The sequence below is a fragment of the Dermacentor andersoni genome, unplaced genomic scaffold, assembly GCF_023375885.2.
Source record: "Dermacentor andersoni unplaced genomic scaffold, qqDerAnde1_hic_scaffold ctg00000469.1, whole genome shotgun sequence".
Lineage (NCBI taxonomy): Eukaryota > Metazoa > Arthropoda > Arachnida > Ixodida > Ixodidae > Dermacentor > Dermacentor andersoni.
The window spans coordinates 22501-35000 of record NW_027315153.1 but is presented as its reverse complement, the minus strand read 5'-3'; the positions used below and the strand labels follow the sequence as shown (position 1 = coordinate 35000).

General features: G+C 54.1%; 3 non-coding genes across 3 annotated transcripts; 1 reads left to right on the top strand and 2 right to left on the bottom strand.

The window, feature by feature from the left end:
- Positions 1-419: 419 nt before the first annotated feature.
- Positions 420-572, bottom strand: LOC140214556 (5.8S ribosomal RNA). The gene has a single exon (XR_011891493.1). It is a non-coding gene; the product is annotated as a 5.8S ribosomal RNA (ribosomal RNA).
- A 1574-nt stretch (positions 573-2146) lies between these two features.
- On the bottom strand, positions 2147-3961 carry LOC140214551 (small subunit ribosomal RNA). Its single transcript, XR_011891488.1, has one exon. It is a non-coding gene; the product is annotated as a small subunit ribosomal RNA (ribosomal RNA).
- Positions 3962-8775: 4814 nt separating this feature from the next.
- On the top strand, positions 8776-8967 carry LOC140214559 (U2 spliceosomal RNA). Its single transcript, XR_011891496.1, has one exon. It is a non-coding gene; the product is annotated as a U2 spliceosomal RNA (small nuclear RNA).
- Positions 8968-12500: the final 3533 nt, after the last annotated feature.

The window sequence follows — 12500 nt, the reverse complement described above, 5'->3', positions numbered from 1 at the left end:
CGAAGGCAAACAGCGCAAATTGCGATCGCGCTGGCTTTGCGCACGGCGCGGGAATCGGCCGGCGTTTCATTCCCACGTTTTCCGTGCACGCAAGCGTGCGCTTCCGACTCTCTCGCAAACGTGCGCGCTACATGGCAACAGACGTTCGCGCCTCGTGCTTGGACCGCTCTTTCCCTGCAGGTATCCGACTCCATCCTGCGGCGGTCTTACTAGAGGCGCGCACTCGTCACGCTGCAGTAGTATTGCCTCGTTTCCGTCTTTTCGAAGAATTGGCACAACGGTTTGCCACCGTCTCCCTCTCGTGAGGCCGCTGGCGCGTGGCTTTAGCGCTCAACGTACTGTCCATGATGCCGACGCGGTCAAAACGAGTCGACGGACGCACGTTCCCTGTGCGCCGAAGTCTCTCTTGATATGTGATCCGACCCTCAGACAGACGAAGCCAAGGGAAGACCCAAGGCCGCAATGTGCGTTCAAAGAATCAGTGCTCAGTGTGTCCTGCAATTCACACCAAGTCTCGCAGCTGGCTGCGTTCTTCATCGACCCGAGAACCGAGTGATCCACCGCTTAGAGTCGTGAAAAATAGTTTGTTCAATTCAGTACAGTACAACCAGGGTTTTAGGCACGTGGCGTCTCCCTGTGTGTGGTTTCGAAGAGCGCCTTTCGGCGTGCGCTCCTCCAGTCTCGCTCTTTCGGCGGCCGCGTCTCAGCAGCTGAAAGCCTAATGGCACTCCACTCCTGCTACTCGCGCGTGTGTTTTGCGCCCACGCCTTCCTCGCTTGCCCTCGAGGCACCTTATGCCGTTTGCGCGCACTCGAAGCCGGTTTTACCTGCCAACCATCCACCGGACCCGTGTGTCTCGTGTGCACGTTCACATCGCTCCACTAAAAATTGCAAAGAGCGACAGAGCCATGATTAGGGCTAAGCCGCTGTGGAGTCTTTAACGGCTACACGGCCACGGGCAGGGCTTCACCCCCATCGACGTGCTTCGCTTCAGTCAGCAGTAGGTTCATAGAAGGGCCTCAAACACACACACACTTTCGCATCGGCAGATCGCCGCAGCATAACCGCTGTTGATCCAACAGCCTACTTGAGACGAAAGACAAGAGCCCGGCGCGCGTACTCGCGCAGCTCTCCAAAACCACTCGGCCAGTGCCAGGGACGGCTCCCTGCGCCGGCGCCACAACAAGTCTACTTGAGGCGGAAGACGAAGCCAGCAAGGGCCTGGCCGCAAGTGCGTTCGAAACCGGGACTACAGTCCCTCGTCTGTCCGTACTTCCTCTTTCGACGTGCGGCGCCTTCCCAAAGCGCACAAGTCCGCTAACCGCAGAACGCTTCCGACGTAGCAAAGCCGCGTTTCCTTCGGTACTTCGCAGCAACGCCGCCTTTCCCTCGGCGGCGGGCGAATAGCCTGCAGACGTCGTCGCATTAAACCGCGATCTCGACACCTCGCGCGTCACGAGCAGGAGCCGACCGGCAGCCTCCGGCCCTTTCGGACTCGGTGGCATTTGCCGCGGAGGACGGGAGAGCACTTTAGGCCACGGTTCCTTCCGTACTTGGCAGCCGCACCCTCATACCGACAGTTCCATGACCGACCGAGCGCCACACCGTTCCTTTAGTACTTGGGTGGCAACAAAGTCGGGTCGTTACTCCATACTCGCCGCAGGAAGCGACCGGCAGCCGCCAGCCTTTTCAGACTCGGCAGCGTTTGCCGCGGAGGACGGGAGAGCGCTCGCACCACGGTTCCGTGTGTGTACTAAGCGGCAGCGGCATTAGCTCTCGACCGTCAGTTCCTTGACCGACCGCACGCTTCGCCGTTCCCCTCGTACTGGGCAAAGCAGCAGGTCGGGTCGTCTTACTCCCATTCCGCGCAAGAGCGCCAAAGCGGACAGAAAGCCCACCCAGTGTGCGTTACGCCGTTTCTACCCGCGGGCGCGGCCAAGCCAACCGTCCAAGGTTGCAGCCGGCGTCCACTGGGCGCAACAAATTTGGCACGGGGCGCCCCTCAAAATTCAGGCAGTCCCCGGCATGTTCGGGTATAGCCGTCCCCGCGTCCAAGCGGGGCCAGCGGCGGAAAGCGTCGGGCGCAGCGAGCTGCTTCACCCACACGGGGTAGAAACAATGGCGCTCGCCACCCTTCACAATCCGGTAATGATCCTTCCGCAGGTTCACCTACGGAAACCTTGTTACGACTTTTACTTCCTCTAAATGATCAAGTTTGGTCATCTTTCCAACAGACCGGCGCAACCGAAAGGCCGCGCCGGACATCGGTCCGAAGACCTCACTAAATCATTCAATCGGTAGTAGCGACGGGCGGTGTGTACAAAGGGCAGGGACGTAATCAACGCGAGCTTATGACTCGCGCTTACTGGGAATTCCTCGTTCAAGGGGAACAATTGCAAGCCCCTATCCCAATCACGAAAGAAGTTCCACGGGTTACCCAGTCCTTTCAGACAGGGATAAAGACACGCTGCTTCCTTCAGTGTAGCGCGCGTGCGGCCCCGGACATCTAAGGGCATCACAGACCTGTTATTGCTCTGTTTCGTGCGGCTAGGAGCCGCTTGTCCCTCTAAGAAGGTTGTAAGGTGCTGGGAACCCCGCACCTATTTAATAGGCTAGAGTCTCGTTCGTTATCGGAATTAACCAGACAAATCGCTCCACCAACTAAGAACGGCCATGCACCACCATCCACCGAATCAAGAAAGAGCTCTCAATCTGTCAATCCTCCCAGTGTCCGGGCCGGGTAAGTTTTCCCGTGTTGAGTCAAATTAAGCCGCAGGCTCCACTCCTGGTGGTGCCCTTCCGTCAATTCCTTTAAGTTTCAGCTTTGCAACCATACTTCCCCCGGAACCCAAACACTTTGGTTTCCCGGAAGCTGCCCGCCGAGTCATTTGAGTAACTCAGGCGGATCGCTGGTTGGCATCGTTTATGGTCAGAACTAGGGCGGTATCTGATCGCCTTCGAACCTCTGACTTTCGTTCTTGATCAAAGAAAACATTCTTGGCAAATGCTTTCGCAGTAGTTCGTCTTGCGACGGTCCAAGAATTTCACCTCTAGCGCCGCAATACGAATGCCCCCGTCTGTCCCTCTTAATCATTACCTCGTATTCCAAAAACCAACAGAACAGAAACGAGGTCTTGTTCTATTATTCCATGCAAGTTTATTCAGGCGACTCGCCTGCGTTGAGCACTCTAATTTTTTCAAAGTAAAAGCACCGGCCTTCTCGAGGCACACAATGAAGTGCACCAAGAAAGGACCGGCATGATGTTCAGTCCGAGCCGTCGCATCGGGTAGATGCACTACTCGTCTGGAACTGAGATCCAACTACGAGCTTTTTAACCGCAGCAGCTTTAGTATACGCTATTGGAGCTGGAATTACCGCGGCTGCTGGCACCAGACTTGCCCTCCAATTGATCCTCGTTAAAGGATTTAGAGTGTACTCATTTCAATTACGGGGCCTCAAAAGAGTCCCGTATTGTTATTTTTCGTCACTACCTCCCCGTGCCGGGAGTGGGTAATTTGCGCGCCTGCTGCCTTCCTTGGATGTGGTAGCCGTTTCTCAGGCTCCCTCTCCGGAATCGAACCCTGATTCTCCGTTACCCGTAACAACCATGGTAAGCAAGTAACCTACCATCGAAAGTTGATAAGGCAGACACTTGAAAGAAACGTCGCCGGCTCGTGGCCATGCGATCAGCACAAAGTTATCCAGAGTCACCACACAATACGGGCCGAAACCCGATCGATCTTGGTCTAATAAAAGCACCCGTCGCCCAAAGGGCTTCAGGCTCACTGCATGTATTAGCTCTAGAATTGCCACAGTTATCCAAGTAGGAAGAAACGATCTAAGGAACCATAACTGATTTAATGAGCCATTCGCGGTTTCGCCTTATTTCGGCATGTACTTAGACATGCATGGCTTAATCTTTGAGACAAGCATATGATTACTGGCAGGATCAACCAGGTAATCGTTCAACTGCGCGTCCAGCCTTTCAAGCAGGCCGGACGCCGTTTTTGCGATGCCGAGGCCACCTTCAGGCGCCCCAACACGCTTCGTTCTCGCAAAGGGTAGCACTTTGCACAGTCCGAGACGACGGCGTTCGAGCTCGCTACGGCGCCCTCCCCGCAGGGCCGGGTATCGCCACGCGGCAAGAAGCACGCAACATTCTCGATAGACCGGTTGTGTCGACTCGATCGCGGCTTGCGGTTTCTCTCGAGCCCGCAGCACTGGTGGACCGACCGACACTTGCAACGTAGCCGAGACGGCAAAGCCGCTAGGCGACGGGTCACGCCCGCGCCTTCGGCGCTTTCGTATTTGATTCGTCCGAGGACGATGCGGAACACACTTCGATATCGTGGAAAAAGCGTCGTCCGACAACCAGCCCCTAACGCATCAAGCGGATGAGGCTGCAGACGTCAGCTGTGGGATCCACGGGAGCGATACCGGGGACACGCTTGACGGGCACGAAGCCCGCCGCATATCAAACACCCAGGTCGCTTTGGGGGCGACTGCTCTCTGGGACCCCCATATAATAGCAGCGATAAGTACCCAGACCTCCATGGGGCCGTACTCGTGCCACTTTCGACGAGCGTTTGGCGAAAATCGTGCCGCCTCGTAACGCCGCGAGCAAGATTGAAAGCTTACGTCGGCAGCACAATGCCGAAGTCGTGAAAGCGCAGCGCGTCTACCGAATGCGCGAACGGCAATTTCTCGCTAATGGCCAGTACGGTTTCCTGCACAATTGCCTTTCTGTCGCCCTACGGGGCCCCCGGCCGATCGATTCGAGGCACGCTAGCACGGCCCCTTCGCCATTTCCGAGCACGAGTGCGAACAGTGCGGGCGGCGTGCTCGACGCCCGGCTGACGTCGTTTCGGACTTTGTCTCTTCGCGTGCTCGCGGCAACGCCGCGGCCAACGACGACGTCTGCGCGGTTCTTTGCCGGTTCCCGGCGTGCTATAGTGCAGCCCTCTGCAGGGTGACACCGCTCCGTCGTGGCCGTGCGGCGGCTTGTACGCAAAAGTTGCGTCAAAGGCGTCGCGCTCGCCGCCGCCCCCGGCACACGCGGTTTCGGACTTTGTCTCTTCCAGCGCTCGCGTAGTCGTGGGCACGATTGTCGACTTCGGAACGGTGCGCGGACACCGCCACGAGCACGCGCAAGACGAAAATCGCACTACGGTACAATGTCGGCCGGGGCCCTACGGCCCCCTTACAGTAGCAGCGATAAGTGCCCAGACCTCCATGGGGCCGTACTCGTGCGACGCGGCGGCGTACTGCGCCGAGCCGAGCGCCAATATTTGGCTTTTGCAGGGCGGATTCGAGCTCTGGCGATTGCCGCGGTACCGCCGCTCACCGATTCAAGGCACGCTAGCGCGGCCCCTTCGCCATTTCCGAGCACGCGTGCGAACAGTGCGGGCGGCGTGCTCGACGCCCCGGCTGACGTCGTTTCGGACTTTGTCTCTTCGCGTGCTCGCGGCAACGCCGCGGCCAACGACGACGTCTCTGCGCGGTTCTTTGCCGGTTCCCGGCGTGCTATAGTGCAGCCCTCTGCAGGGTGACACCGGCTCCGTCGTGGCCGTGCGGCGGCTTGTACGCAAAAGTTGCGTCAAAGGCGTCGCGCTCGCGCCGCCCCGGCACACGCGGTTTCGGACTTTGTCTCTTCCAGCGCTCGCGTAGTCGTGGGCACGATTGTCGACGTCGGAACGGTGCGCGGACTACGCCACGAGCACGCGCAAGCCGAAAATCGCACTACGGTACAATGTCGGCCGGGGCCGTACGGCCCCTTACAGTAGCAGCGATAAGTGCCCAGACCTCCATGGGGCCGTACTCGTGCGACGCGGCCGCGTACTGCGCCGAGCCGAGCGCCAATATTTGGCTTTTGCAGGGCGGATTCGAGCTCTGGCGATCGCCGCGGTACCGCCGCTCACCGATTCAAGGCACGCTAGCGCGGCCCCCTTCGCCATTTCCGAGCACGCGTGCGAACAGTGCGGGCGGCGTGCTCGACGCCCCGGCTGACGTCGTTTCGGACTTTGTCTCTTCGCGTGCTCGCGGCAACGCCGCGGCCAACGACGACGTCTGCGCGGTTCTTTGCCGGTTCCCGGCGTGCTATAGTGCAGCCCTCTGCAGGGTGACACCGGCTCCGTCGTGGCCGTGCGGCGGCTTGTACGCAAAAGTTGCGTCAAAGGCGTCGCGCTCGCGCCGCCCCGGCACACGCGGTTCGGACTTTGTCTCTTCCAGCGCTCGCAACCATGTCGGGGCCGACGCCGACGACCTGCGTGGTGTTTCAACGATTGCCGGCGTGACACAATGCAGCTGCGTGCGGGATGCCAGCGATTCCGTCGTGTCCGTGCGGCGGCTTGTACGCAAAAGTTGCGTCAAAGGCGTCGCGCTCGCGCCGCCCCGGCACACGCGGTATCTGTCTCGCGTGTGTCGCTCGCGTAGTCGTGGGCACGATTGTCGACGTCGGAACGGTGCGCGGACTACGCCACGAGCACGCGCAAGCCGAAAATCGCACTACGGTACAATGTCGGCCGGGGCCGTACGGCCCCTTACAGTAGCAGCGATAAGTGCCCAGACCTCCATGGGGCCGTACTCGTGCGACGCGGCGGCGTACTGCGCCGAGCCGAGCGCCAATATTTGGCTTTTGCAGGGCGGATTCGAGCTCTGGCGATCGCCGCGGTACCGCCGCTCACCGATTCAAGGCACGCTAGCGCGGCCCCTTCGCCATTTCCGAGCACGCGTGCGAACAGTGCGGGCGGCGTGCTCGACGCCCCGGCTGACGTCGTTTCGGACTTTGTCTCTTCGCGTGCTCGCGGCAACGCCGCGGCCAACGACGACGTCTGCGCGGTTCTTTGCCGGTTCCCGGCGTGCTATAGTGCAGCCCTCTGCAGGGTGACACCGGCTCCGTCGTGGCCGTGCGGCGGCTTGTACGCAAAAGTTGCGTCAAAGGCGTCGCGCTCGCGCCGCCCCGGCACACGCGGTTTCGGACTTTGTCTCTTCCAGCGCTCGCAACCATGTCGGGGCCGACGCCGACGACTGCGTGGTGTTTCAACGATTGCCGGCGTGACACAATGCAGCTGCGTGCGGGATGCCAGCGATTCCGTCGTGGCGGTGCGGCGGCTTGTACGCAAAAGTTGCGTCAAAGGCGTCGCGCTCGCACCGCCCCGGCACACGTGGTTTCGGACTTTGTCTCTTCGAGCGCTCGCAGCGATGTCGAGGCGATCGCTTACGTCTGCACGGTTTCCGGTGTGCTACAATGCAGCAGTCTGCCGCACTACACCTCTTGGTTGCCGAGGCCAGCACGGCAATTTACTGAAGCGAGCGCATTGCGCCCAGGCGGCAGCGGACTTTGTGCTTTCGGGAGTGCTCTTGCTGTAAAATTTGAACGGCTGCAGCTGCGCGAAGCAAGTGTACCTATTTTCACTCTCTCTCTGTCTGCCTTTGAGGCGACTGTAATTTCACTTTAAACGCAACTGGAGGCGGGAGCAACCTGATGAGAGTAGGTGGACTTCGGTACATGTTGTAATTTAGAAATTGCTTTCAAGCTTTGAGGACATACACCTTCGCGCCATCTGCTTTCCCCGTCTCTTTGGCACTTTATAGTATGTGCTGCATGCTCTGCATTCCAAAGAAACACGCCTGTGTCTCTCCCTCTCTCACGTTCTTCTTCTTTTTGTAGCTGCTGTTGTAGAAGATGCTATGCTCTTTAATCGCTGTAACATAGAGTGCTTGCACAAGCCAACAACTGTTGCGCGTTTTTTTTTTTTTTTTTTCTCTTCCCAAGACGTTTCTGCCATTATTCACTAACTCTCGTTCTTAGTATGCAATGGAGCGTTAGCTCGCGCCATCTACCTTTCTTTCTGTATTGCAAAGTCCGCAGGTTTTCCTAGTTCCGTACACAGATGGCGCTAATGCGTTTTGGCGCCAGGTTCGAACGACCTCGCTGTACTCGTGTTTCCCATTTGAATGTTTCAAAGGGGTTTGCGACAGGGGGTGGTTCTTGTGCAAGGCTGAGCTTTCCAGCTGCGTTTAAGCTATGCTAGCATGTGTGCGTATATATATATATATATATATATAAATACACAAACACACACACACACACACACACACACACATGCATATATACATACACACACACGGTAATGGTAAAGATGATGAGGTAGCACTTTTTTTTTTTTTTTTACAATGCCTGTGTTTCAGATGGCGATCTTTCTCCCCTCTATGTTTCCGGTGGGAAGGAGTGTGCAGCGTTTTCTATATTTATTTTGTCATTCACTTCTATGTTGCTCGTCTTCGTACATGGGGCATGCTACCTAATTCTACCGGTCGATTCGACACGTTGCGATCCGTCCCGGCCTGTGCCGTATCAAAATTTTCAGTGGGCCTTGCGGTAAATAAAAAGAAATGAAGGAAATGCGCGTAGTATATTACAATTGCACACGGGCTTGAAACGAAGCCCTCAAGGAAGGTCACCTTGAGCGGTCGCATTCAGACGGAAGTAAGCATTCCCCTGGCGCGTTTTTTTCCGCTCGCCTGTTCCGTTTTCTACGAGGTTGCCTTGGTTGGTTTCGCGTTACAAGCAAGCTTGCACTCGGGTCTCGTTTCTACGCGACAGCGTTTCGTTAACAGCGAAAGACTGAGGCGTTGCGAGTTCATCCGTGAGATAGGGAGCGTTGAGTCTGTACACAGGCTGAATTTTATAATATTGCCCACGCTGTTGCTGAGGTTACCCATGTCGGCAGGGCGCCCACAAGGCAGTAGTACAATGAAGTGAAGTGAAGGACATCGCTTCTCGGCCTTTTGGCTAAGATCAAAGTGTAGTATCTGTTCTTATCAGCTTAATATCTGATACGGGTTCTATATGGACCCACGATATTAAACCTATTTTTGGAAGTTGGCGGAGTGCTTGAAGCCTGCTTCACCTCCGCCGCAGGTCGGCCCGGTATTGCACTACCTCCGGGATCGGCCCCGCTCACTTAGGTGAGACTTCATTCAATCAAAATGAAGAGCACAAGCTCAACGCGAGCAGTGACTTGACACGCACCATTCCTATACTACACGCAACGATGCCGGTTCGCGGACCACGAGAGTAATTAAACTGCCACTCCATCTGTGTGTAGCGTCGCACTTGTTGCGTCGCAAATGGGACAGCCGCTCCAGCAAATTTCTAGTTATGGGCTTCGAGAAAAATTAATGAAAGCAAAAGAAAGAACCAGAATTCCTATTTGTCCGATGTCTCTGAATGATTGTCTCCTGTAAAGAGCCACTTGGGGGGATGGGGGGTAGGATTAGCCGTGGGGTTCGCAATCAATATGAATCCCACTCAAAGCCAACACTGGATTTTGGAGTTCACTATCGCTTGGATCCGTAAACCACCGCGGCCACGCAAGCTCGCCCTGCCGCCGAAATCCGCTGCCCAAGTGGAAGAAAGATTCCCTATGAAAGAAAAATAGAGTGCCCGATTTCTGGCAACTACTGTGCAGCCTTTGTGTACACATTTTCGCAGCAGTGGGACCGAGCGCCTCGAAAACAAACTTGTCGTATGCCCAAATGTGGCGAAATATATTCAAGGGTTAAAAGGTGCCTCATCTTTCTAACCTGTATGTTACGAAGACCTGTTGCTACCTTTTCATCATGAACATCATCATCATCATCATCCTGGCTACGCCCACTGCAGGGCAAAGGCATCTGCCATGATCCTCCAAGTACCCCGGTCAGGTGCCGATTGTCGCCATGTAGTCCCTAATCTAATCTGCCCTCCTAACTTTCTGCCACCCCCTGCTACGCTTCCCTCCTCTTGGAATTCAGTCTGTAACCCTTAATGGCCACCGGTTATCTTCCCCCCAGATTGCATGCCCTGCGCATGCCCATTTGTTTTTCCTGGTTTAAACTTTGGTGTCATTAACGAGCGTTTCTTCTCGCACACCCCAATCTGCTCTATTCCGATCCCCCCGTGACGCCACACCCATCATCCTTCTTTCCAGAGCCCGTTGCGTCGCCCTCAGTTACCCTTCGGTAATCCTCAAAGCTTTTTGTTGGGGCACTCGTGGCATCTTTCTCGTTTAATGAAGTCAAATTTTTTTCAGTTTTGGGGGAAAACTCAATGAGCTAGGCGCGATTGTGTCCCTGGCGCCGCTCTCAACAAGATGGCGGCGCCCATGCTTTTTGCCTGCAGGTTCGGCCCTACGCAGAACACGCCTGCCGGGCAGTGTAGCCACGTTGAAGGGGCAAAGCGTAGTGCAGTGAAGCGCTTGCTCGGGCGAAAAACGCAAATATGAGCCAAACAGGAATTTCCATTATTGGAAATTCCAGTTCAGTTTGCGCATTGCGTTCGCCTAAGGTAAAGAACACAAATGCGAGTGCCACAGCAGTCAAGTCAAAGCTTAGGATTGCGTATCATTTTTTTTTTTTTTTTTCTTTTCGTGCCTTTTACTCCTGGCCTGCGTGGCCCTAGCGCGCATGCACACGAAAGTAATGAAATGCTGAAAACACGAAATAATGCGGTGCGGCTGTATCATATCTATTTTGTGCGCTTTGTTCTTTGTGGACTACAGCGGTGTGCGTCATGAGAAAGTTTCGGTGCCCTTCTTGGGTGACCAGTGAAGCTATATTTAAAACCACATTGATTTGTACGGTTATTGCTACAAACTGCGTGTGGGTGTTTTTCTTTTTCGCTGCCAACGATGGGTTATCGCAACCGCGATCGGTTCTGCTGCTACGCTAGACGCGTGCTTGCCAACGGTTGGCTCTATACGCGACCCGCGACGCGTGGTCGGCACATTCAAGCAGTCAATTGCAAACCGTTCCAAGAAAAAGGATGTACTCCACTTGCCACCTAGTTCGACGATTGTACTTTCTGACCCTCGAGGAAGCGCCGCCTTCCCACGTTTTCTATAATACGATAAGATTCAGAGCGACCGCGACCACTTGTCTTTGTCAATATCTCGGAAACGCTTTCTTTGTTTTCTTTTTTTTTTTTTAAATCCAGATACTCAGACGCGCCCGTGTTCACGCGCACTTGTTCTCTCCGATAAGCAGGGAAGCTCGGTTGGGGTGGTGTCGGGCCTTGCGCATGCGCTGCTGAGCTCGTCGCTTCGCCGGCCGGTCGATGCTGGCGCGGTACTGGTAATGAACTTCGACGTGCATGGTGAAACGTCACTTTGTATTGCCACTGTAGACTAGCAATGCAATGTGTTTGCGAGCGATTGGATAAATGAGAAAGCGTGCACTGTCTACAGTTCATGCCCCTCTAGAGTAGTGGAAATGTTGCTCCAAGTGTTAGGTTTGTAATTTGCGCCTACGAACATGAACTAAACAAAGAAAATGGTCTGCAGCCGCCTTCGCTTCATAAAATTCCCGTACGAAGAAATTTCCTGTGCGCGAATGAGAGAGCAAAAGAGAGAAACCATGTTAAGAAGAATGGCTGCCTTTTACGTGATCTCGCGCATGAAACCAGACGATAGATTAATTTTAGCCGTTCATTTTGATTTGCCGAATGTAAACCGGAACACTTTCTCCACGCGGTCTTCAGATTTGAATGGCAATCAATCACATCCTTTCTTTTTTTTTTTTTTTTCTGTTTCTTTCTATCTGGAACCGAAAGAATTCAGAACGCCATTTCAATCTTAGATTCGATTAGATATCGCGACTGGTATGCTGAAATATCACGCCTTATCTGGTGTTAACCTTCTTGATCACGGCAATAAAAAATCGCCAGTTCCCGAACTTTAATCGCGCCGAAGATGAACCGATATGCTGGATTCTTATTGTCATGATTTTATAGAAAGCGCTGGTTCTATGGCTAGCTTTGAGGAAAAGAAAAACATCGTTCAGGAATGTATAACTCTAAACAACTAAAAAAAAAAATCTGCCGGCAATTGGTACTACAACGAGAGTACTGAGAATACTGGAAAAGATGAAATCCAATCATGCTGAACTGAACTGAGATTATTTCATCAAGACATGCCCCGAAAAACGTGGCCACTTTCAATGATAATTTCAAATGTGATTTCTTTCTTTTTTTTTTTTCTTTTTTTTTTTTTTTACGACGGATAATAATTATCTTTCCAATGGCGGATGTGAAAATTTCAGAGCACGTCATTTTCGAAATCCCAAGGCCCCGGACGCATTCTCTCTTCTTTAAGTATTTTGGTGGTGCACACGGAGGAAAATTTCGCGCACGTAATTTATAAACTAGTAGTTGATTTTCTAGAAGAACACAAAGTGCTGACAAACGGCCAACCAGGACACAATTAAATTGGTATTACGCACGGTTTCGAAGCCGCGGTAACAAAAGGGTAACAAAGGGACGTTCATTTCGTGGTGTCGATTTCACGTCTCTCACAATAAAAAAAAAAAAAATAATAATAATAAAAACTACTGCATAAAATAGGTTTTCCCAAACTGGATGGTTTCGATCAGCTTTTGAACAGCCCTTCCTTAAATTGAGTTGGCGTTGATTGAGCAGGTGCGGGCCTCTGCTGTTTTGGATTTTTGTAAATGGCATCAG